This window comes from Ranitomeya variabilis, chromosome 1 (genome assembly GCF_051348905.1).
Source record: "Ranitomeya variabilis isolate aRanVar5 chromosome 1, aRanVar5.hap1, whole genome shotgun sequence".
NCBI lineage: Eukaryota > Metazoa > Chordata > Amphibia > Anura > Dendrobatidae > Ranitomeya > Ranitomeya variabilis.
The window spans coordinates 865369722-865394136 of NC_135232.1; the positions used below are offsets into that span (position 1 = coordinate 865369722).

At 41.8% G+C, this 24415-nt stretch overlaps 1 protein-coding gene across 3 annotated transcripts in view; it reads left to right on the forward strand.

Moving 5' to 3' along the window:
* Window positions 1–24415, forward strand: part of BMPR1B (bone morphogenetic protein receptor type 1B) — a 739804-nt gene that overhangs the window by 98673 nt on the left and 616716 nt on the right. For all 3 annotated transcript variants that reach the window (XM_077277365.1, XM_077277348.1, XM_077277373.1), the window contains exon 2: window positions 13491–13521. The gene's annotated coding sequence lies outside the window, so the exon portion shown is untranslated. The remainder of the gene's footprint in view (window positions 1–13490; window positions 13522–24415) is intronic.

Here is a 24415-nt window from a genome sequence, read left to right on the forward strand (position 1 = left end):
GGAGTATTTAAAGTAGGGACCGCAGACAGGCTTCAAAGGCCTAACATAAGAAAATGGGCTGGCTGTAGGCACTTTATAATTGGTTCCAGGGGTACACGGGCAGCAGTGGTCTGGTCAGTGGAGGAGTATTTAAAGTAGGGACCGCAGACAGGCTTCAAAGGCCTAACATAAGAAAATGGGCTGGCTGTAGGCACTTTATAATTGGTTCCAGGGGTACACGGGCAGCAGTGGTCTGGTCAGTGGAGGAGTATTTAAAGTAGGGACCGCAGACAGGCTATCAAAGGCCTAACATAACAAACAATAGGCTCATGGCAGTTTCACAGCGGTTACATGGATACACGGGCAGGCAGCTTGGTGGTCAGTGGAGGAGTATTTAAAGTAGGGACCGCAGACAGGCTATCAAAGGCCTAAAATAACAAACAATAGGCTCATGGCAGTTTTACAGCGGTTACATGGATACACAGGCAGCTTGGTGGTGAGTGGAGGAGTAGTGCAAGGAGTGTCTGTCCCAGTACTCCCAAAATATAAATAGATGTTAATGTCTCGCAAAACAACCAAAACAAAAAAAAAAGGTGGCATACTTAGGTACAGGGGTGGGCTCATCTACTGAGTTTCTGACATTGTAATTTGGCAGTAACTATTTAATGGTGCCAATATAGGACACAGACACAGACTACTTTAAGTTGCATCATAGATGTCTACAAATTTGTATTGTCAGTGCCAGACATTGAATGATGTCAGCGAATAGACTAAAGATTGGTGGAGCTGTGCGACATAATTTTGCACGTGGTAGAGCACATTTTGAGCTGGGGTAGGGGGGAACTCTCTTGAGGCCGGCGGGACCGCCCCAGGGCCCCTCATGTTACAACGGTGTGTCTGACGTTGGGTGCGCACCACCACCGCCAGAGACACTACATTGTACTATGAGGGACCCAGTAGCAATGCCGTCAACCAAAAGCGAGCACACCCACCTCTTCAGACAAACAGCAGTCTCACGGGTGCTTGCGCCAAGTCGCGATACCACGGCCCCGTGTGGGGAGTTTTGCCATTTAGGGAGGTGTAAACATGTCGTATGCTGTACAATCAGCTGCAGCAAATTAGACATTAGAAAAGTAATTCACAGGCAAGAGCTTTTCATAGGAAAGCTAGGTGTCGGCCGGGCAAGGTGGGGCAAAAGATTTCGAAATCCAGTTGTGGTTCATTTTAATGAATGTTAGATCGTCAACATTTTGGGTAGCCAGACGAGTCCTTTTTTCGGTTAATATTGAACCTGCAGCACTGAATACTCTTTCTGATAGGACACTTGCTGCCGGGCAAGCAAGCTCCTGCAATGCATATTCTGCCAATTCTGGCCAGGTGTCTAATTTGGAGGCCCAGTAATCAAATGGGAATGACGGTTGAGGGAGAACATCGATAAGGGATGAAAAATAGTTAGTAACCATACTGGACAAATGTTGTCTCCTGTCACTTTCAATTGATGCAGCAGTACCTGTCCTGTCTGCGGTCATAGCAAAATCACTCCACAACCTGGTCAGAAAACCCCTCTGTCCAACGCCACTTCTGATGTGTGCACCCCTAACACTCCTAGTCTGCTGCCCCCTGGAGCTTGTGTGAGAACGATCACGTGCGCTGTGTGCTGGGAATGCCTGAAGCAAACGGTCAACAAGAGTTGATTGTTTGGTTGCTAATATTAGTTCCAAGTTCTCATGTGGCATAATATTTTGCAATTTGCCTTTATAGCGTGGATCAAGGAGGCAGGCCAACCAGTAATCGTCATCGTTCATCATTTTCGTAATGCGTGTGTCCCTTTTTAGGATACGTAAGGCATAATCCGCCATGTGGGCCAAAGTTCCAGTTGTCAAATCTCCGGTTGTGATTGGTTGAGGGGCAGTTGCAGGCAAATCTACGTCACTTGTGTCCCTCAAAAAACCAGAACCCGGCCGTGACACGCAACCAATTTCCTGTGCCCCCGTGAAAGTTTCCGCATTAAAAATATACTCATCCCCATCATCCTCCTCGTCCTCCACCTCCTCTTCGCCCGCTACCTCGTCCTGTACACTGCCCTGACCAGACAATGGCTGACTGTCATCAAGGCTTCCCTCTTCCTCTGGTGCAGACGCCTGCTCCTTTATGTGCGTCAAACTTTGCATCAGCAGACGCATTAGGGGGATGCTCATGCTTATTACGGCGTTGTCTGCACTAACCAGCCGTGTGCATTCCTCAAAACACTGAAGGACTTGACACATGTCTTGTATCTTCGACCACTGCACACCTGACAACTCCATGTCTGCCATCCTACTGCCTGCCCGTGTATCCTCCCACAAATAAATAACAGCACGCCTCTGTTCGCACAGTCTCTGAAGCATGTGCAGTGTTGAGTTCCACCTTGTTGCAACGTCTATGATTAGGCGATGCTGGGGAAGGTTCAAAGACCGCTGATAGGTCTGCATACGGCTGGCGTGTACAGGCGAACGTCGGATATGTGAGCAAAGTGCACGCACTTTGAGGAGCAGGTCGGAGAACCCAGGATAAGTTTTCAATAAGCACTGCACCACCAGGTTTAAGGTGTGAGCCAGGCAAGGAATGTGTTTCAGTTGGGAAAGGGAGATGGCAGCCATGAAATTCCTTCCGTTATCACTCACTACCTTGCCTGCCTCAAGATCTACTGTGCCCAGCCACGACTGCGTTTCTTGTTGCAAGAACTCGGACAGAACTTCCGCGGTGTGTCTGTTGTCGCCCAAACACTTCATAGCCAATACAGCCTGCTGACGCTTGGCAGTAGCTGGCCCATAATGGGACAACTGGTGTGCAACAGTGTCATCTGCCGATGGAGTGGTTGGCCGACTGCGTTCTGTGGAAGAGCTGTAGCTTCTGCAGGAGGACGAGGAGGAGGAGGAGGGGGTGCGAACGCCTACAGCCAACTGTTTCCTAGACCGTGGGCTAGGCACAACTGTCCCTAAATTGATGTCGCCTGTGGACCCTGCATCCACCACATTCACCCAGTGTGCCGTGATGGACACATAACGTCCCTGGCCATGCCTACTGGTCCATGCATCTGTAGTCAGGTGCACCTTTGTACTCACAGATTGCCTAAGTGCATGGACGATGCGCTGTTTAACATGCTGGTGCAGGGCTGGGATGGCTTTTCTGGAAAAAAAGTGTCGACTAGGTAGCTCGTATCGTGGTTCAGCGTACTCCATCAGGGCTTTAAAAGCTTCGCTTTCAACTAAACGGTAGGGCATCATCTCTAACGAGATTAGTCTAGCTATGTGGGCGTTAAAACCCTGTGTACGCGGATGCGAGGATAAGTACTTCCTTTTTCTAACCAGAGTCTCATGTAGGGTGAGCTGGACTGGAGAGCAGGAGATCGTGGAACTTTCGGGTGTGCCGGTGTACATGGCAGACTGAGAGACGGTTGGAGACGGTATTGTTTCCGCCGGTGCCCTAGATGCAATATTTCCTCCTACTAAACTGGTGATTCCCTGACCCTGACTGCTTTTGGCTGGCAAAGAAACCTGCACAGATACTGCCGGTGGTGCGGAAAATGGTGGCCTTACAGTGACGGAAGGGATGTTGCGTTGCTGACTAGCTTCATTGGCCGAGGGTGCTACAACCTTAAGGGACGTTTGGTAGTTAGTCCAGGCTTGAAAATGCATGGTGGTTAAGTGTCTATGCATGCAACTAGTATTTAGACTTTTCAGATTCTGACCTCTGCTTAAGCTAGTTGAACATTTTTGACAGATGACTTTGCGCTGATCAGTTGGATGTTGTTTAAAAAAATGCCAGACTGCACTCTTCCTAGACTCGGATCCCTTTTCAGGGATTGCAGACTGAGCTTTAACCGGATGGCCACGCTGTCCTCCAACAGGTTTTGGCTTTGACACGCGTTTTGGGCCAGATACGGGCCCGGCAGATGGAACCTGTTGCGATGTTGATGCCTGCTGCGGCCCCTCCTCCACCTCCGCTTCTGAACTACTGCCGCCTGCACCCTGTTCCCCCAATGGCTGCCAATCGGGGTCAATAACTGGGTCATCTATTACCTCCTCTTCGAGCTCGTGTGCAACTTCGTCTGTGTCACTGTGTCGGTCGGTGGTATAGCGTTCGTGGCGGGGCAACATAGTCTCATCAGGGTCTGATTGTGGATCTGTACCCTGAGAGGGCAATGTGGTGGTCTGAGTCAAAGGAGCAGCATAGTACTCTGGCTGTGGCTGTGCATCAGTGCACTCCATGTCAGAATCTACTTGTAATGGGCATGGCCTGTTAAATGTTTCACTTTCTAAGCCAGGGACGGTATGTGTAAAGAGCTCCATGGAGTGACCCGTTGTGTCGCCTGCTGCATCCTTCTCTCTTGTTGTAGTTTTTGCTGAGGAGGACAAGGAAGCGACTTGTCCCTGACCGTGAACATCCACAAGCGACGCGCTGCTTTTACATTTACCAGTTTCGGAAGAGGAGGCAAAAGAGCTAGAGGCTGAGTCTGCAATGTAAGCCAAAACTTGCTGTTGCTGCTCAGCCTTTAAAAGCGGTTTTCCTACTCCCAGAAAAGAGAGCGTTCGAGGCCTTGTGTAGCCTGACGACGAAACTGGCTCCACAGCTCCAGACTTAGGTGGAATATTTTTATCCCCACGACCACCTGATGCTCCACTACCACTACCATCATTACCAGCTGACAATGAACGCCCACGACGACCTCTTGCACCAGACTTCCTCATTGTTTAAAAATCGTAACCAAACTAACTTTATTTGTTGCTGTCAAACAACTTACACGGTGAGCTATAACTTCAGTATGGTTTCAATATCCCTTAACAGGTTGGTGAGACCACAAGGAAAATCAGGCACAATGTTACACACTCTGTTTTCTGTGACACCAAATCACAGAGATGACACACACGCAGGACTGTCACTCAAGCACTAATGTCAATATTAATCTCCCACCTAATTTATTTTTTTTTTTTTCTCTGTGAGACTTTAGAAACCAAATAATATTTAAAAAAAAAACAAAAAAACAAGGCTTTCTATGGCCCACTGAATGAGAGATGGCACGCACAGGAGTGGCACACAAGCCCTGACTGAGGCCAATATTTTTCTCCCACTGATTGATGTAGTGTTTTTGTGTTGAGGTTGATTTTAAAACACAAATGAAGGAAAAAAATAAAAAGGCTTTCTATGGCCCACAATTAGAGAGAGAGGTGGCACACCCAGGAGTCAAGACTGGCACACAAGCTGAAATGGCAATATTACTCTCCCACTGTTTTTTTATGTATTTTTTTTTTATTTTCAGGGAGACTTTAGAAACCAAATAATATTAAAAAAACCAAAAAATAAATAGGCTTTCTATGGCCCACTGAATGAAAGGGAGAGAGGTGGCACACCCAGGAGTCAAGACTGGCACACAAGCTGAAAGGGCAATATTACTCTCCCACTGTTTTTTTATGTATTTTTTTTTTTTATTTTCAGGGAGACTTTAGAAACCAAATAATATTAAAAAAACCAAAAAATAAATAGGCTTTCTATGGCCCACAATTAGAGAGAGAGGTGGCACACCCAGGAGTCAAGACTGGCACACAAGCTGAAATGGCAATATTACTCTCCCACTGTTTTTTTATGTTTTTTTTTTTTATTTTCAGGGAGACTTTAGAAACCAAATAATATTAAAAAAAAACAAAAAAACAAGGCTTTCTATGGCCCACTGAATGAGAGGGAGAGAGGTGGCACACCCAGGAGTCAAGACTGGCACACAAGCTGAAATGGCAATATTACTCTCCCACTGTTTTTTTATGTATTTTTTTTTTTTATTTTCAGGGAGACTTTAGAAACCAAATAATATTAAAAAAACCAAAAAATAAATAGGCTTTCTATGGCCCACTGAATGAAAGGGAGAGAGGTGGCACACCCAGGAGTCAAGACTGGCACACAAGCTGAAAGGGCAATATTACTCTCCCACTGTTTTTTTATGTATTTTTTTTTTTTATTTTCAGGGAGACTTTAGAAACCAAATAATATTAAAAAAACCAAAAAATAAATAGGCTTTCTATGGCCCACAATTAGAGAGAGAGGTGGCACACCCAGGAGTCAAGACTGGCACACAAGCTGAAATGGCAATATTACTCTCCCACTGTTTTTTTATGTTTTTTTTTTTTATTTTCAGGGAGACTTTAGAAACCAAATAATATTAAAAAAAAAACAAAAAAACAAGGCTTTCTATGGCCCACTGAATGAGAGGGAGAGAGGTGGCACACCCAGGAGTCAAGACTGGCACACAAGCTGAAATGGCAATATTACTCTCCCACTGTTTTTTTATGTATTTTTTTTTTTTATTTTCAGGGAGACTTTAGAAACCAAATAATATTAAAAAAACCAAAAAATAAATAGGCTTTCTATGGCCCACTGAATGAAAGGGAGAGAGGTGGCACACCCAGGAGTCAAGACTGGCACACAAGCTGAAAGGGCAATATTACTCTCCCACTGTTTTTTTATGTATTTTTTTTTTTTATTTTCAGGGAGACTTTAGAAACCAAATAATATTAAAAAAACCAAAAAATAAATAGGCTTTCTATGGCCCACAATTAGAGAGAGAGGTGGCACACCCAGGAGTCAAGACTGGCACACAAGCTGAAATGGCAATATTACTCTCCCACTGTTTTTTTATGTTTTTTTTTTTTATTTTCAGGGAGACTTTAGAAACCAAATAATATTAAAAAAAAAACAAAAAAACAAGGCTTTCTATGGCCCACTGAATGAGAGGGAGAGAGGTGGCACACCCAGGAGTCAAGACTGGCACACAAGCTGAAATGGCAATATTACTCTCCCACTGTTTTTTTATGTATTTTTTTTTTTTATTTTCAGGGAGACTTTAGAAACCAAATAATATTAAAAAAACCAAAAAATAAATAGGCTTTCTATGGCCCACTGAATGAAAGGGAGAGAGGTGGCACACCCAGGAGTCAAGACTGGCACACAAGCTGAAAGGGCAATATTACTCTCCCACTGTTTTTTTATGTTTTTTTTTTTTTTTCAGGGAGACTTTAGAAACCAAATAATATTAAAAAAAAAAAATAGGCTTGCTATAGCCCACTGAATGAGAGATAGCACACACAGCAGTGGCACACAAGCCCTGACTGAGGCCAATATTTTTCTCCCACTGATTGATGTAGTGTTTTTGTGTTGAGGTAGATTTTAGAACACAAATCACGGAAAAAATAAATAGGCTTTCTATGGCCCACTGAATGAAAGGGAGAGAGGTGGCACACCCAGGAGTCAAGACTGGCACACAAGCTGAAAGGGCAATATTACTCTCCCACTGTTTTTTTATGTATTTTTTGTTTTTTCAGGGAGACTTTAGAAACCCAATAATATTTAAAAAAAAAAATAAATAGGCTTTCTATGGCCCACTGAATGAGAGGGAGAGAGGTGGCACACCCAGGAGTCAAGACTGGCACACAAGCTGAAAGGGCAATATTATTCTCCCACTGTTTTTTTAGGTTTTTTTTTTTTTTTTCAGGGAGAATTAGAAACCAAATAATATTAAAAAAAAAAAAAAAAAATAGGCTTGCTATAGCCCACTGAATGAGAGATAGCACACACAGCAGTGGCACACAAGCCCTGACTGAGGCCAATATTTTTCTCCCACTGATTGATGTACTGTTTTTGTGTTGAGGTAGATTTTAGAACACAAATCACGGAAAAAATAAATAGGCTTTCTATGGCCCACTCAGTGAGAGATGGCACACACAGGGATGGCACTGTAGCAGAAATGCCAATCTTAATCTCCCACAAAAAAAAAAAACAAAAAAAAAAAAAAAACTGTCCTACAATTACTATCTCCCTGCAGTAATGTAAGCCAGGTATGGCAGGCAGCAATAGGAGTGGACTGATGCACAAATTAAATAAAAAGTGTGGAAAAACAGAAAAGATAGCTGTGCAGAAAGGAAGGAACAAGAGGATATGTGCTTTGAAAAAAGCAGTTGGTTTCCACAGTGGCGTACACACAGCAATACAGCTATCACGGAGCCTTCTAGGGCAGCCCAATGAGCTACAGCGCTGAGGGGAAAAAAAAAAAAAAATAGCTTCCACAGTCCCTGCACACCGAAGGTGGTGTTGGACAGTGGAAATCGCTGCAGCACAAGCGGTTTGGTGGTTAGTGGACCCTGCCTAACGCTCTCCCTGCTTCTGATGAAGCGGCAGCAACCTGTCCCTAAGCTCAGATCAGCAGCAGTAAGATGGCGGTCGGCGGGAACGCCCCTTTATAGCCCCTGTGACGCCGCAGACAGCAAGCCAATCACTGCAATGCCCTTCTCTAAGATGGTGGGGACCAGGATCTATGTCATCACGCTGCCCACACTCTGCGTTCACCTTCATTGGCTGAGAAATGGCGCTTTTCGCGTCATTGAAACGCGACTTTGGCGCGAAAGTCGCGTACCGCATGGCCGACAAGCACAGGGGTCGGATCGGGTTTCATGAGACGCCGACTTAGCCAAAAGTCGGCGACTTTTGAAAATGATCGACCCGTTTCGCTCAACCCTACTAATCAGTATAGCAGTCCTAAGTGTATGTCTATATACCCTGCATACTACTTAGCAGATCAAAGGAGTGCTTCTAACTAAAGATCATAAAACACAATATTCCAGGTTACATGTTCTTACCTATATCTTCCCTTGTGGAATACCACACCAGCAGCCCCAATGCACATTTTGCTTTGGCTTCCTCGGGGGCTGTTACCTAGTTAGACGCACTCCTTTGCTCTGCTTTGAACTATGTAGACATACACTTAGGACTGCTATTCTGATCAGTTATTTACTTGTATACTTTTGTAAAGATTATATTTGCATTTACTAGTATGTGCCAATATTACTCAGCACTAGCACTTTATTGCATTTATTATATTTCTAGGTTATGCATTCTCCCTTCCCCTATACTTGTATGTGGACCTCATACCACTAATACCTGAATCTATCTACTATTTATCTATTTACTAACTGTTGTTACGATTTAATAAAAATTGATATACATTTATTGTTGGACTTTCTATTCCTTGTCTTCAGTAGTAGATTCCATGATTGCGTCTGGTTTTCTCATTGTAATAGGCCTCTCTGAGGCAGATGGGGGCCTTTTATACATTTGTGAACATAGTATGTTTTCTGTTCTGATGATATTGATTCAAAGGCTAATATTATTATGCACGGAAGAACCATGGTTATTGGCCCCTTCCCAGCCTTACAAATGCCAGCTGGCACATCACATTAGATGCGCCAATTATGGTGCCCTGTCTCAGCTGTTCACAATTACCCTGGTGTGGTGTCAATCGGTTTAATGGAATTAGAGCTTGGTGACAGCTATGATTAGTCAAAAATCAACCCATGTGGTTAGTAATGGATAGGTGTTTGTCAGACACCCCCATTACTAACCCAGAAAGGAAAAGGGAAAAAAAACAAAAATAGTTTATTCACGAATCACTCTCCAACAAATGGTGATAGCAACATCGAGGAGCATCGCACAGGGAGTGAGCTCCCTGTTTGCTTCCATCAGTACAATGAGATGTGATCGCATTGTGCTGATGGTCTCAATGGTGACCCATGGCCGCAGGCTCCTACAGGGAAGGTGGCCTGTGAGTGCCTGCTAAGAGCAGGAGCTGACACACCTCCTTCCCTACCTTTCAGGCGCTGCTCTGATGCTCTGCAGTGCATAAGCATTGTAGAGTATCGGATCAGCCATCTGTCACTGTACAATGTAAAAAAGTAAAAAAAATATTAAGTGTAAAAATATATAAAATACCCCCCCCCAAAAAAAAAAAGAAAACAAACAACTATATCCTATAAAACTGTCCCACTTGTTAACCAACACCGCAAAAACATCATCTTGTCCCCAAAAATCAAGCCGCCATAACGCTCCGTCAGCAGAAAAATAAGAGTTATAGCTCTCAGAATAAAGTGATGAAAAATGACTTTTTTTCTATGAAATAGTTTTTGTGTAAAAGTGCCAAAATATAAAAAAAAGATATAAATGTGGTATCGCTGTAAGCGTACTGACCCGAAGAGTAAAGCTGCCAAACCAATTTTACCACACAGGAAGCGGTATTTTTAAAAAAACAAACAAAAAACCCCCTGTATTTCTAGTTTTTGTTCCTTCTACTTCCCCAAAATTGGGACCAATAAAAATGTAACCTTGCCCCGCCAAAAAAAGCTGTTACATGACTGTCAGCCAAAATATGGAAAAAATTATAGCTGTCTAAATATGGCGGTGCACAATAAAAAGCGTATTTTAGTGTGTGACAGCAGACAAACATAAAAACCTGACATAAATCTGGTCTCGCTGTAATCACACTGACCCAAAGAGTAAAATCACCTAATCACTTACACCACACCAGGAACGGCATAAAAATAAATAAAACCAATTATTGACCTGCTGTTGATTTGTTCATTCTGCCTGCCAGAGATCGCAGTAAGGCTCAGCTCACATTTATTCTGCGTTTTATGCTGAGCTCTTACTCCAGGGTTTTCATGTAAATCTCTGAAATTCATGTATCAGTCGGAACCCCAGCTGAAGATTCCCTATAATGAGGCAGTGTGAGGAACTGTGGACGCCATTGGACCTTTTGATCCAGCAGTATCTGTCTTTTTAGGCGTGCAAAAAAGTGCAATCAACCACAGTTTTGTGCACTTCTGAAAAGAAGGATAACGCTGAACAGAGGCCAGACAGAGTCCAGACTAACTCTGCTGTCTCATTATAGGGAATGGATCTAGGGATTCATCTGTCACGTCACTCGGAGATTTAGATGGAAATCCCTAATTAAGTGCTCAGTGTAGAGTGCCAGATAAATGTGATCCCAAATGTTATGTGAAATGTTCCCAATAAAAGCTTCAACTCCATCCACAAAAAAAAGTAAGTCCCCACTCAGGTCTGTCACCTGTCAATGGAGATATAGGGGGCTTCCACTGGTACTGGTAGCACAAAGGCTCTGGAAAAGCCCCTCAAAAGAATTTCGGCAAATTCTGCACTCAAATCCAAATGCCCCTCTACCTTCTGATCCCCAGTGTGTCTAAACCACATTTAGCACCCACATGTTTGGCATTTTTTGTAGTGATGAGAGTCCGCCTATTTTACAGGTGCATGTCTCCAGAAGCATGAGCTGGTCATAATGTACTGGTCACAACAACATACTGGTCACTTCAACATACTGGTAACTACAATTCAATTTTCTATCAGCAACATCCACTACTTCTTGTTTCTGGAAAACACCCATGGAGTCAAAATCGTCACTACATCTGTAGATAAATTCCCAAAGCGGTATAATTTCCAAAATTCAGTCATTTGAGGAGGGAATCTACTTTTCTACCACTATCAATAAGCCCAGTAAGTGGCAGCAGTGGAACAAAAGTCTCTGCGATCGTTTCAAGACCGGCCTTCTTCAGTTCGGTCCTGATGAGATGTGTTTGAAGGCAGACTCTCCTGATTCATGAACAGGTGTATCTCACTTAATGAATCAGGAACATCAGACGAGTGGTGAACACCTCTGCATACGCCTCATCACAAATCCTACTCCAGGCCATGCTGGAGAAAGTGGTGTAGCAAATTCCATGGCTCGTCATGCATTTGATAAGCGTCACTTGCCACACCCTTGTCCCTGCGTCAGCTCTGCCCACTTTGTCGGAGCTTGGTGAAAATAGTGGGAGAATGCCAAAAGTCGCAAAATCTTTGATGAATCAGGCCCATTGTCCCCATCATATGCTGCTCTCAAAATTGGAAGCATAAATCCCTTTAAAGGAAATACACATTGCAAGGATTTATGATTTCTACTTTAATGGTAGGGCCTGGAGCCCATTATGATCCTAAGAATTGTTGATTTGGAGGTTGCACCATTTACTATTTGAGGATATGCTGCAGTTTTTTACACAGACAACAGTGGTCAAGAGCATCTGCTTGGTAAAAAGAATGGAGAGTTAAATGCCAGACTGGACCCCCATTAATCACAAAATTCTAGTAGTGGTATACCATCTTGTTATAAAATGAGACTAACTTCAGTCAAAGAAAAAAATAGAATAATAATATAAGAAGTAGTATAGTTCTCACTAGTGATTAGTCCCGTCTAATCTTGAAGCATTTGCATCTGTAAATTATAATATATCTACACCTATCCTTATTATCACTCATTTAGAAATAAATTTGTTAGTTGAGTCAAGCAGTACAATGGATTTCTGGCAGACTTTAAAAGGGACAGAAGATATGAAGAAAAGGCGTTCCGTATGACTCAGAAAACTATCAGAAAACGTTTTTTTCTTCCTGTTTCTATCGTGACTGTTCCATTGTGCAGCATATTTGATAAATTGCCATAAGCGTTGTATTGAAAATAATATATAGTATTGTTAAATAGGTTTTCAAGCTCCATCATCTGTGTATTTTAGATTATTAACCTGCTTTTAATTGTTCATGCACCTGTATCTCTAAAATACACAAATGCTGTGCTTATCACGTATCAAAATAGTGGACGTGTTTCCCTGTGACAACCAAGTGGTAGTGAGGCTTTAACCCCTTCACAACATGTGCCGTACATGTACTGTGCGTGTCGTGTCTCTCCCTTTGACGTGGGCTCTGACACTGAGCCCACATCTTTCCCGGCACATGTCAGCTGATTTGAACAGCTGACATGTGCCCCTAACAGCCATAGGTGGAATCACGATCAAATCACCCCCCTCCATTAACCACATTCAAAATAAAACACTTAAACAACAACAATTGTAAAAAAAACAATTAAAAAACACATATAGTATCGCAGCATTCAGAATTGCCCAATCTATCAAGATATAAAAAGAATGAATCCAATCGGTAAACGGCATAGTGAAAAATTAAGTAAAAACGCCAGAATTACCTTTTTTTTGGTCGCCGCAGCATTGCATTAAAATGCAAAAATGGGCGATCAAAGATTGTATCTACACCAAATAGGTATCAATAAAAACATCAGCTTGGCACACAAAAAATAAGCCCTGCCCCAGCCCCAGATCACAAAAAATGGAGATGCTACGGGTCTCGGGAAATGGCGTTTTTTTTTTTTACAAACATTGGATTTTTTTCACTGTTTCAATAGAAAAGAACCTATACATGTTTGATGTCTGTGAATTTGTAATGACCTGGAGAATCATGATGGTAGGTTAATTTTAGCATTTGTTGAACATGGTAAAAAAAAATACAAAAAAACTGTTGTAGAATTGCACACATTTTGCAATTTCACCGCACTTGGAATTTTTTTCACGTTTTCCAGTACATGATATGGTAAAATCAATGATGTTGTTAAAAAAAAAACAACTCGTCCCACAAAAAACAACAAGCCTTCATATGGCTGTATTGATGGAAAAAAAAAAAAAGCTATGGCTCTGAGAAGCAGGGGAGCAAAAAGCAAATGCAAAAACGAAGCTGGGCTGTGGTGTGAAGGGGTTACATTTGTCTTAAAGAATTATGTGAAATATATATTATTTTAACTATAATTTTTCTTTGTTTAACAGAGAGAATTTATTCGTAGACTAGAATAAAGAGGTAAGATCACATTCTTGCATATTACCTGCAAAATATATACTGTATATATTTTTTCATATAGAAGTCTGTGCTTCTTAAACTGTTTGTCCACCTCTGGGGACTTTTTTTTCTTAATACATTCAATTTTATAAAACAAACACTGCACCTTTTTGCTTTTACAGGCTTTTTCTCCCTGCACATTCAACTATGTGGTCCTAAATTAGCTGAGAGTATCTAAAAAAAGAGATAAAAGTTAGAAGCTCTTCCATCTGACCATCAGAATGAGCTCACTAATAAACTGTTAACCCATTCTGCAGCTAGCAATTGACAGTGCAACAGAGAGGCTGTAGCACGTGGCATTTTTAATACGAGCAAATCATAAAAATTATATTTAGCTCAAAATGTACATATGTAAGTAAGAAGAAAAAAATGCCCCCAAAGGTAGACAGTTGATCATGGTTTCTGACATCCAGTGAATACTTAATTTCTTTGATAATAACTTTGTTAGCCGGGTATATAAGTATTAGAAAATGCATGTAATTGAAAAAGATAATGGAATGTTTTCTCTAAATGTTCTCATTTGTGCTATTGTAAAAAAAAAAAAGTCGTCTGCTCCAAAATGTTTATACAAGTAAACACACGTCATTTTACATTTTAAGGCAAAATGTACTAAGTGGAGCCATACTATTGGTTTAAATATCCACTGGTTAGTTCTGGAGAAAACAATAAAAATTAATCCATGGCACTCGTCCTTCTACTTTAGTTCATATGCATTATTTCATGCACATACACCCCTTTCATGGTTATAATTTTTTTGTTTTCCAGCAGTACGAAATGACCCATGGCTTTCACCCTTCTGATTTTAGTTAATATATATTTATTCACACATACACTAGACATAAATAGACCTTTATGAACTAAAAGCAGAAGGGTGAGTAAAAATTACTATTAACCTGCAGATAAAGGGTTATCCTGCAAGTTAATGACATTCTGGAGCTGCCTGACTGCTGCACTGAATGGTTAGTCACTATAAGGAAATTACATTTATTTCTCCCAGCTTCCTCTGACTTTCAGTCATAGGGGTGGGCCAGCCCAGCATCAATCACCGCTCAGTACACATTGAGCACTGGTTGTAACCACTACCTAGTACTGACTGACAACCAGCTCAGCAGTGCATCAGTACAGAGTCAGCTGTCAGTCAGTGCTGGGTGCGGGGTTACAGCCACAGCTCACAGTATATTGAGCGTCAGGGCGGCCCCATACTAGCAAAATTTTCGGGGCCCCCTTGAAACTCCACACAGGCTCCAGCACTCGAACCTTCCACAGTCCCACCACCCTCTCTAGGAAAAACTCCGCTTCGGCACCATGTCCTCAGCAATCACACGTTAACAGTTCCCACCAGATCACATACAATGCCAACAGCTTTTATTTTGGCCAAAAGATTTTTTTAATCTGCCACCACGACAAGTTAGACTCTTTTTTTGGCAGAGCCCTACTCTACTCTATCCTATTAATCATTTGTTAAAATATCCAATACAATTTTTTTTTTAATTTTTAAAATTACCAATATTACATACAAGTGATAAATGCCACCACACCATGACCAGATCACATATTACCACTAGAGATGAGCGAATTTGGTCAGGTCAGATCTTATTCGGCAAGCTATAGTGCTTGGCAAATAAGCTGCAGAGGAACCCGACTTCCTGGATTGTGTTGGCTGACCAGCTGTTCAGCGCCACAGCTGCATGTGTCGTGGCCATTTCACAGTCACGACACATGCATGGAGAGCCTGTTTGTTGGGCTCATCTCTAATTACCACCACAGTGAACAAATAATACCACATACAGGGAATAAATACCGTCACACCAAGACCAGACAACATATTACCATCACATGGAGACCATTAATACCACATACAAGGAACAAATACTACCATAACAAGAGCAGGCTACATATTACCACCACAGTGACTGACAAATAGCACATACAAGGAACAAATACAGCCACACCATGACCAGATCACATATTACCACCATATAGTAACCGAATAATACCACATACAGGAGACAAATACCCCCACACCATGACCGGACCACATATTACCACCACATAGCGACCAAATAATACCACATACAGGGGACAAACCCCACCACACCATAACCTGATCACATATTACCACCACATAGGGACCAAATAATAGCACGTACAAGGACCAAATACCGCCACAACATGACCAGATCACATAATACCACCACATAGTGACAAATACTACAATACTGATGATTAAAGGAAACCTGTCAGCAGGATTGTCCATAGTAACCTTCTCCGTGTCAGGTCGGCACCGTTATAGTGAATAAAATGATACCTTGGTTGATGAAATCCGTCTTGTTGTTGTTAATCTTTATTTTCAGTTTTGTGTTAATGAGATTCTCTTACCCTAAGGCAGGGTTCATGCATGTGGTGCTCTGATTAGATATTCATAAGGCAAACTGCTGACAAGTCACTGATCCCTCACTGACCTGCCTCCTAGTTTGCATAATGAGTATACTAATGTATGTATTTGAAAAAAAAGCATGTCACTTAATCAAAATGGCAGCGCCTGTGACTAGTAGTGAGCGATACCTTCCGATATTTGAAAGTATCGGTATCGGATTGTATCGGCCGATATCCGAAAAATATTGGATATCGCCGATATCGATACCAATACAAGTCAATGGGACACAAATATCGAAAGTGATCCTGGATGGTTCCCAGGGTCTGAAGGAGAGGAAACTCTCCTTCAGGCCCTGGGATCCATATTCATGTGTAAAATAAAGAATAAAAATAAAAAATAGGGATATACTCACCCTCGGACGGGCCCTGGTTGTAACCGCTGCAACCGGCAGCCTCCGTTCCTAAGAATGAGCGAGAAGGACCTTTGATGACGTCGCGGTCACGTGAGCGGTCACGTGAGCGGTTACGCGACCAATCACAAGACCGCGACGTCATCGCGGGTCCTTCACTCGCTCATTCTTAGGAACGGAGGCTGCCGGTTGCAGCGGTTACAACCAGGGCGTGTCTGAGGGTGAGTATATCCTAATTTTTATTTTTATTCTTTATTTTACACATGAATATGCATCCTGATCCCGATTCCCGATATCGCAAAAATATCGTAACTCTGTATCGGAATTCCGATACCGCAAACGTCGGACGATACCCGATACTTGCGGTATCGGAATGCTCAACACTACCTGTGACACTTGCACACTTTCTCTCATCAGTTAGTGCCTTATCTTCCTGTGATTCAAAGGAAAAAAAAATCACCATCAATATGGCACCGTCTGGTGCGCCTGCGCATTAGCATCTATCATGTTCCGATAGATGCTACTGCGCAAGCGCCGCCGCCGGCTCCTTATTGCTGCAGCCAAAAAAAGTACACTACAACAAAATGGCGCTTGTGCAGTATCATCTCTCGATAGGAGATAGATGCTACTGCGCAAGCGCCTCTGCCAGCTTCTTGTTGCTGCAGTAAAAATAAAAAAATTTACACTACAACAAAATGGCGCCAGAGGCGACATATGCGCAGAAGCATCTATCGCTGTGATCGGTGTGCCTCCATAACTGAAAGCCAGAGGCTACTGGGAGGAATAAAGATTAGTGATGAGTAGTGTTGAGCATTCCGATACCGCAAGTATCGGGTATCGGCCGATATTTGCTGTATCGGAATTCCGATACCGAGTTCCGATATTTTTGTGATATCGGAAATCGGAATCGGAAGTTCCCAGTGTATGGTTCCCAGGGTCTGGAGGAGAGGAGACTCTCCTTCAGGCCCTGGGATCCATATTCATGTAAAAAATAAAGAATAAAAATAAAAAATATGGATATACTCACCCGTCCGGCGGACCCTGGGCCTTAGCGATGTAACCGGCAGCCTCCGTTCCTAAGAATGCAGTGTGTAGGACCTGCGATTACGTCGCGGCTTGTGATTGGTCGCGTGAGCGGTCACATGAGCGGTCACGTGACCAATCACAAGCCGCGACGTCATCGAAGGTCCTTCATGCTGCATTCTTAGGAACGGAGGCTGCCGGTTACATCGCTAAGGTCCAGGGTCCGCCGGAGGGGTGAGTATATCCATATTTTTTATTTTTATTCTTTATTTTGTACATGAATATGGATCCCAGGGCCTGAAGGAGAGTTTCCTCTCCTTCAGACCCTGGGAACCATCCAGGATACCTTCCGATACTTGTGTCCCATTGACTTGCATTGGTATCGGGTATCGGTATCGGCGATATCCGATATTTTTTGGATATCGGCCGATCCCATCCGATACCGATACCTTTGAGTATCGGAAGGTATCGCTCAACACTAGTGATGAGCGAATATACTCGTTACTCGAGATTTCCCGAGCACGCTCGGGGGTCCTCAAAGTATTTTTTAGTGCTCGGAAATTTAGTTTTTATTGCCGCAGCTGAATGAATTACATCTGTTAGCCAGCATAAGTACATGTGGGGGTTGCCTGGTTGCTAGGGAATCCCCACATGTAATCAAGCTGGCTAAGAGATCATTCAGCTGCGGCAATAAAAACTAAATTTACGAGCAATAAAAAGTACTCGGAGGACACCCGAGCAAGCTCGGGAAATCTCGAGTAACGAGTATATTCGTTTATCACTAATAAAGATCATTTCTGACCTGTAGCCAGGCTTTCAGTGTGGAATCCAGGCAGCTTCAGAATGCTATTAACCTGCAGATTAACCGTATTTCTGCAGGTCAAAAGCGTGTTTTGACATGAAATCACTTTAAAAGTCTTCCTAAATATGGTCATCTATATTAAAATACAAAGTTTGTTAATAATATTTGTAGTAAAGCATTATCTGCAATCTATTCTAAATGGTTATCTTTGCCATTTAAAGGGAACGATTCATAGTTCTGGCTGCATGAATCTAATGACAGGTTTCCTTTAAGAAATGTTGAAACTATCAATAGCTAGTCTTTTAAATGGAGGGATTTTTGATTGATGGAACTCATTGCAGAAGTTAGAGAGGATTGTTAACTTTTAATTCTAATCCCTTCAAAGTAACAATTGAATGCTGTAAGGATAAATAATATATGCCAGATCATCAATCAATAGAGTTCATGGAGTCCTTTCTTGAAAACTTAGGTCAGGTTAGCACAGGTGTATTTCACTGTCCATATATGGACCAAAAAACCTTGACTGACCTCAGGTCTTCCAACTTGCACCCTCATTTATGCCTAGGAGGTTGTAAGTTCGGGGGGGATCCCCAATCTGATTAGGTATTGCAGTCCGTATACAGACCGTGAAGCCTACCTGTATGAACCTGGCCTTAATATATATTATTATATATGCAGAAAATTACTTTTTATTTAAAGTATTTACGTAGCAGATGTGGGAGTTTGAGAAGAAATACACAATTATGTTTATTTTCTATGTACGGGATGGGTTATCATTATCAGATCAGTGCTGATATGTGTATGGTACTGGCATTGAACGGTACTGTAAGCACTGAATCTTGCAGCATCACTGATATTGATAGCCTGTATTGATAAAAATATTATCCCCTTCCCGACATGCGTCGTGTATACTTTGCTGTACATACAGCGTTTCCGCAAACCGCAGTACAAATATGATGCCATGATCGCTTGGGCTCACACGGAGCACTACCGCGATCAAATGTGGGTGTCAGCTCTATATAAGAGCTGATACCCTGCAGCAATGACCACGATAGAACCAATGGCGGGCGTTTAACCCCTGTGATGTCGCTGTCAATAGCAACAGCGACATTGCGGGGCATTGCAGAGGGAGTGAGCTCCCTCTGTGCTCCCATTGGCACAACGCAATGCTATCGCGTTATGCTGATGGTCTCCATGGTGAGCACGAGCTGACATGCCTTCTCCCTGCATATCAGACACTGATCTAATGCTTTGCAATGCAGACGCATTGCAGAGTATTAGATTAGCGATCTGAGCGATCTGTCAGTGTAAAGTTGATGTCCCATCCTGGGAAAACGTAGAAAAGTGAAAAAGAAGTTAATAAAAATTGTAAAAATATTAAAAAAAAAAAAATAAAAAAAAATCACAAAATAAAAAACAGAAAAAAGAAAAAAATCTTAATCTAATAAATACATTTATGTAAAATAAAAAAGAAAAAGTACACTTATTTGGTATTGCCGCATCCTGAGCGACCTATTCTATGAAACTGTTCCGCTAGTTAACTCCTTCAGTGAACACCATTAAAAAAATGAGAAAAAATGAGGCAAAAAACTATGCTTTATCCTCATACCGTCAAACAAAAAGTGAAATCAAATACAATCAAAAACACGAATGTAAATAAAAATTGTATCTCTGGAAACGTCATCTTGTTCTGCAAAAAACAAGCTGCGATACAGCTCCGTCAGCGGAAAAATAAAAGTTATAGCTCTCAGAATAAAGTGATGGAAAAATAATAATTTTTTTCTATTAAATAGTTTTTATTGTATAAAAGCGCCAAAACATAATAAATGTGGTATCGCTGTAATTGTAGTGACCCGAAGAGTTAAGCTGCCTTTATCAATTTTAGCACAAACGGAACGGCATTAAAATAAAAAACCCAAAAAGCAATTCCTGTATTGCTGGTTTTTGTTCATTCTGCCTCCCAAAAATCGGAATAGAAAGGGTTTTAATGTAATGTCATGTATCTGAAAATGATAGCAATAAAAACGTCAACTCGTCTCGCAAAAAACAAGCCCCTTATATGACTGTCAGCTGAAATATGGAAAAATTACAGCTATCAAAATATTGATATTCAAGTTTTTGCAATAAGTGTTTTTTAGAGTGTGACAGCAGCCAAGCATAAAAACCCGATATAAATCCAGTATCGCTGTAATCGTAATGCACTTTTATCCTGCGCTTACACTAGGGTTTCTGTGTAACTCTCTGAAATACTTGATTCGGATGGAACCCCCAATAGAAGATTCCTTATAATATGGCAGGTGGAGTTTCTGTGGAATGCCGTCTGGGCGTCTAAGATCCGGCGGTGTCCGTCTTTTTAGGTGAATAAAAAAGCGCAGTCCGCCACAGTTTTGTGCACCTCTGAAAAGGACATCGCTGAACAGAGGCCAAATGGAGTCCAGAGTAACTATGCTGCCTCATTATAGTGAATAGATCCCTCGGGATTTCATCAGAATCATGTCACTAGGAGATTTTGATGGAAATCCCAATATAAGTGCTCAGCATAGAGCGCTGGATAAATATGATTCCAGATGTTATGTAAAATGTTCCCAACTAAAGCTTTAACCCAATCCACAAAAAAAGCAAGTCCCTGCTCAGCTCCATCATCTTCTAACAGAAATATAGGGGGGTTCCATGTAGAAAGACTCTGGAAAAGCGCTATAACTCCTCGTCCTCCAAAAGAAATTCAGCAAATTCTGCACTCCCAGATCCAAATGCTCCCCTCCCTTCTGAGCCCCAGTGTGCTTAAAATACATTTAGGGTAAGTTCACACTAGGCTTCTTTCCAGCAGTTTTTTTTTCTGCAGCAAAATCCTATCTCTTGGCAGGAAAGAAGCTGCAGGAAAAAAAACATGTTTTCATTGCGTTTTCTGCTGCATATTTTTGTGCATGTTTTCTGCGTTTTTGGCATGCTAGATTTGTATCTTGTGCATGCTGATAAAGTTTAGTGCTGAAAAAAAGTCCTATTCTATAGAAATCAGGTTTTGTCGATTTTTTTTTTTCGTGCCAAAACCGGACACCTGGGTTTTTGCTCCAGCTCTTCAGCGTGTTTTCACCACCCATTCATGTCAATGGGTGAAAAACGCTAAAAAAATGCTAACAGAAGTGACATGCTCTATTGTCCAAACAACTTTGCAAAATACAAAATAATTATGGCAAAAAAACTTGAGGTGTGCGCATGAAATTTCTAAAGTCTCATTGTCTTTACTAGTACTGAAAAACGCAGCTGAAAAAACAACTAGTGTGAATTAACCCTTAGCCTCCACATGTTTGGCATTTCTGTAGCAATGACAGCCCACCTAAAATACAGGTTTATGTCTCCAGAAGCATGAGCTGGGCACCACAACGTTTTGGTGCTACAACATTCTTGTCACAAACCTGTCTCCATCCCTCCCAAGTCTCGCTGTATAGTTAAGCAGTACTATAAAGGCACATTTGAGGTATTTCCGTATTCAGCAGAAATTGTGGCACAAATTTTGGTGCCATTTTTACCCATTTCCCAGCTTGAAAATGTAAAATCTGGGGCTAATACTAAATTTTGATGGTAAAAATGTAATTATTTTTACTTCACTTCTCAATGGTATAAAAGTCTGTGACACTTGTGGTGTCAATATGATCACTGCACCCATAGATGAATTCATTAAGAGGTGAAGTTTGTAAAATGAAGTAACATATTGGGGGGTTCTGCTGTTCTGGCACTTCAGGGGCTATACCAATGTGGCATGACACCCTCAAACCAGTCCAGCAAAATCTGAACTTCAATATGGTGCTCCTTCCTATCTGAGCTTTGCACTGTGCCTCAAAAGTAGTCAACCACATATGGAGTGTTGTTGTACTCAAAAGAAATTGCACAAAAAAATTTGGGGTCCATTTTCCCCTGCTAACGTTGTGAAAATAAAAAATTTGAGGCTAAAATATTTTTGTGGGAAAAAAATGTTTTTTTTATTTTTATGGCTCAACGTTATAAACTTCTGTGACTCATCTATGGGTTTATGGTGCCCACCAAACATGTTAGTAAATTCCATGACTGGGTCTAGTTTCCAAAATGGGGACACTCATGGGGGGTGTCCACTGTTTAGGCACATCAGGCGCTCTACAAACGCGACATAAAACCCACAGAAAATTCCTTCAAAATCTATGTTCCAAAACATTACTCCATCCTTTCTGAGCCCTTTTGTGTGCCAAAATAGTAGTTTCCCCCCCACATATGGGGTATCTGTGTGCTCAGTCGAAATTGCACATCAAATTTTAGGATCCATTTTCTCCCGTTGCCCTTGTGAAAAGAAAATTTGGGTTTAAAAACATTTTTGTGGGGAACTTATTTATTTATTTTATTATTTTTTTATTTTCACCAACCACTCAAAGTTATAAACTTCTATTAATCACTCGGGGATTCACGATACTCGCCACACATCTAGATAAGTTCCCTGAGGGTTTAGTTTCCAAAATGGGGTCACATGTGGGGGTTTCCACTTTTTAGGCATATCAGGGGCTCAACATGGTATCCTCTAATGATTCAAGCAAATTTTACATTCAAAAAGTCAAATGGCACTCTTTCCCTTCCGAGCGCTTAGTAGTATTTCCCCACATATGTGGTATCTGCGTACTCCGGAGAGATTGCACAACAAATTGTATCTAAATAACTTTTTTGTGATAAAAAGTTAAATGTTAAAGCATTGGTGGTCATAAAAAAAAAAAAAAGGTTTTGTAAATTTTGTTGGAAAAAAATAAAAAATCACTGGTAAACTTTTAACCCTTATGACGTCCTAACAAAAAAAAATGTTTCAAAACTTTTGGTGATGTAAAGTGGATATGTGGGAAATGTTATATCACACAAAATAATTAATAAATAACACTGGCTTAAAGGGACTCTGTCACCTGAATTTGGAGGGATTAATTTTCAGCCATAGAGGCGGGGTTTTTGGGTGTTTGATTCACCCTTTCCTTACCCGCTGGCTGCATGCTGGCTGCAATATTGGATTGAAGTTCATTCTCTGTCCTCCGTAGTACATGCCTGCACAAGGCAATCTTGCCTTGCGCAGGCGTGTACTGTTGTGAACTCTGTTTTTAGGCTCCCTCTTGTGGTCACAAGTGGTACTGTGTGAGTGCTGGCTTTGGGCTCCCTCTGGTGGCTCTTTGTGTCATTCTGCAGGTCTGAGGCTGGATCAGCTGTCTCGTTATCTGTTAGCTGGTTTCCTATTTAGCTCACCTGGACTATTAGTTGTTGCCTGCTGTCGATGTATTCAGTGCTATTTTGATCTCTCCTGAATTCCCTCGCTATCAGTCTCGCCAAGAGAAGCTAAGTTTCTGTTTGGTTATTTTTTGCTCATCAGAGTTCAATGTGTTTCTTGGTTATTTATTTGTCCTTGTCCAGCTTGCTAATATGTGATTTCCTTACTTGCTGGTAGCTCTAGGGGGCTGAGTTTCTCCCCTCACACCGTTAGTTGGTGTGGGGGTTCTTGTATTCTCAGCGTGGATATTTTGTATAGGGTTTTTTACTGACCGCACAGTTCCCTGTCTGTCTTCTGCTATCTAGTATTAGTGGGCCTCATTTGCTGAATCTGTTTTCATTTCTGCGTTTGTAATTTCCCCTTACCTCACCGTTATTATTTGTTGGGGGCTTCCTATATCTTTGGGGTCATTTCTCTGAGGCAAGTGAGGTCTTACTTTCTCTATAGGGGTAGCAAGTTTCTTAGGCTGCGTCAAGACGTCCAGGAATTTAGGCACGTTCACCGGCTACCTTTAGTGTGTTTGGTTAGGATCAGGTTTTGCGGTCAGTCCAGTTACCACCTCCCTAGAGCTTGTTCTATGTTCAGTAACTTAGGTAGTCCTATCTGTGATCCTCAGCCACTAAGGATCATAACAGAACAGCAGGCCAAAAAGTGTTTAATGCATTGCAGAAGTGGGATAAGAGAAGTCCTGAGTACAATTTTTTTTTTCTCCCTTTGCTGCAGTCTGTCCAGCTTCTCTCATCCCCTTAATCTCTGGGTGGCTTTGAGTTCAGCTGCAGACGTGGATATTCAGAGTCTGACTTCTAGTGTGGATCATCTTGCTGCAAGGGTGCAAAGCATTCAGGATTTTGTTGTTCACAGTCCTATATCTGAGCCAAAAGTACCTATTCCTGAGTTGTTTTCTGGAGATAGATCTAGGTTTCTGAATTTTAAGAATAATTGTAAATTATTTCTTTCTTTGAGACCTCGTTCCTCTGG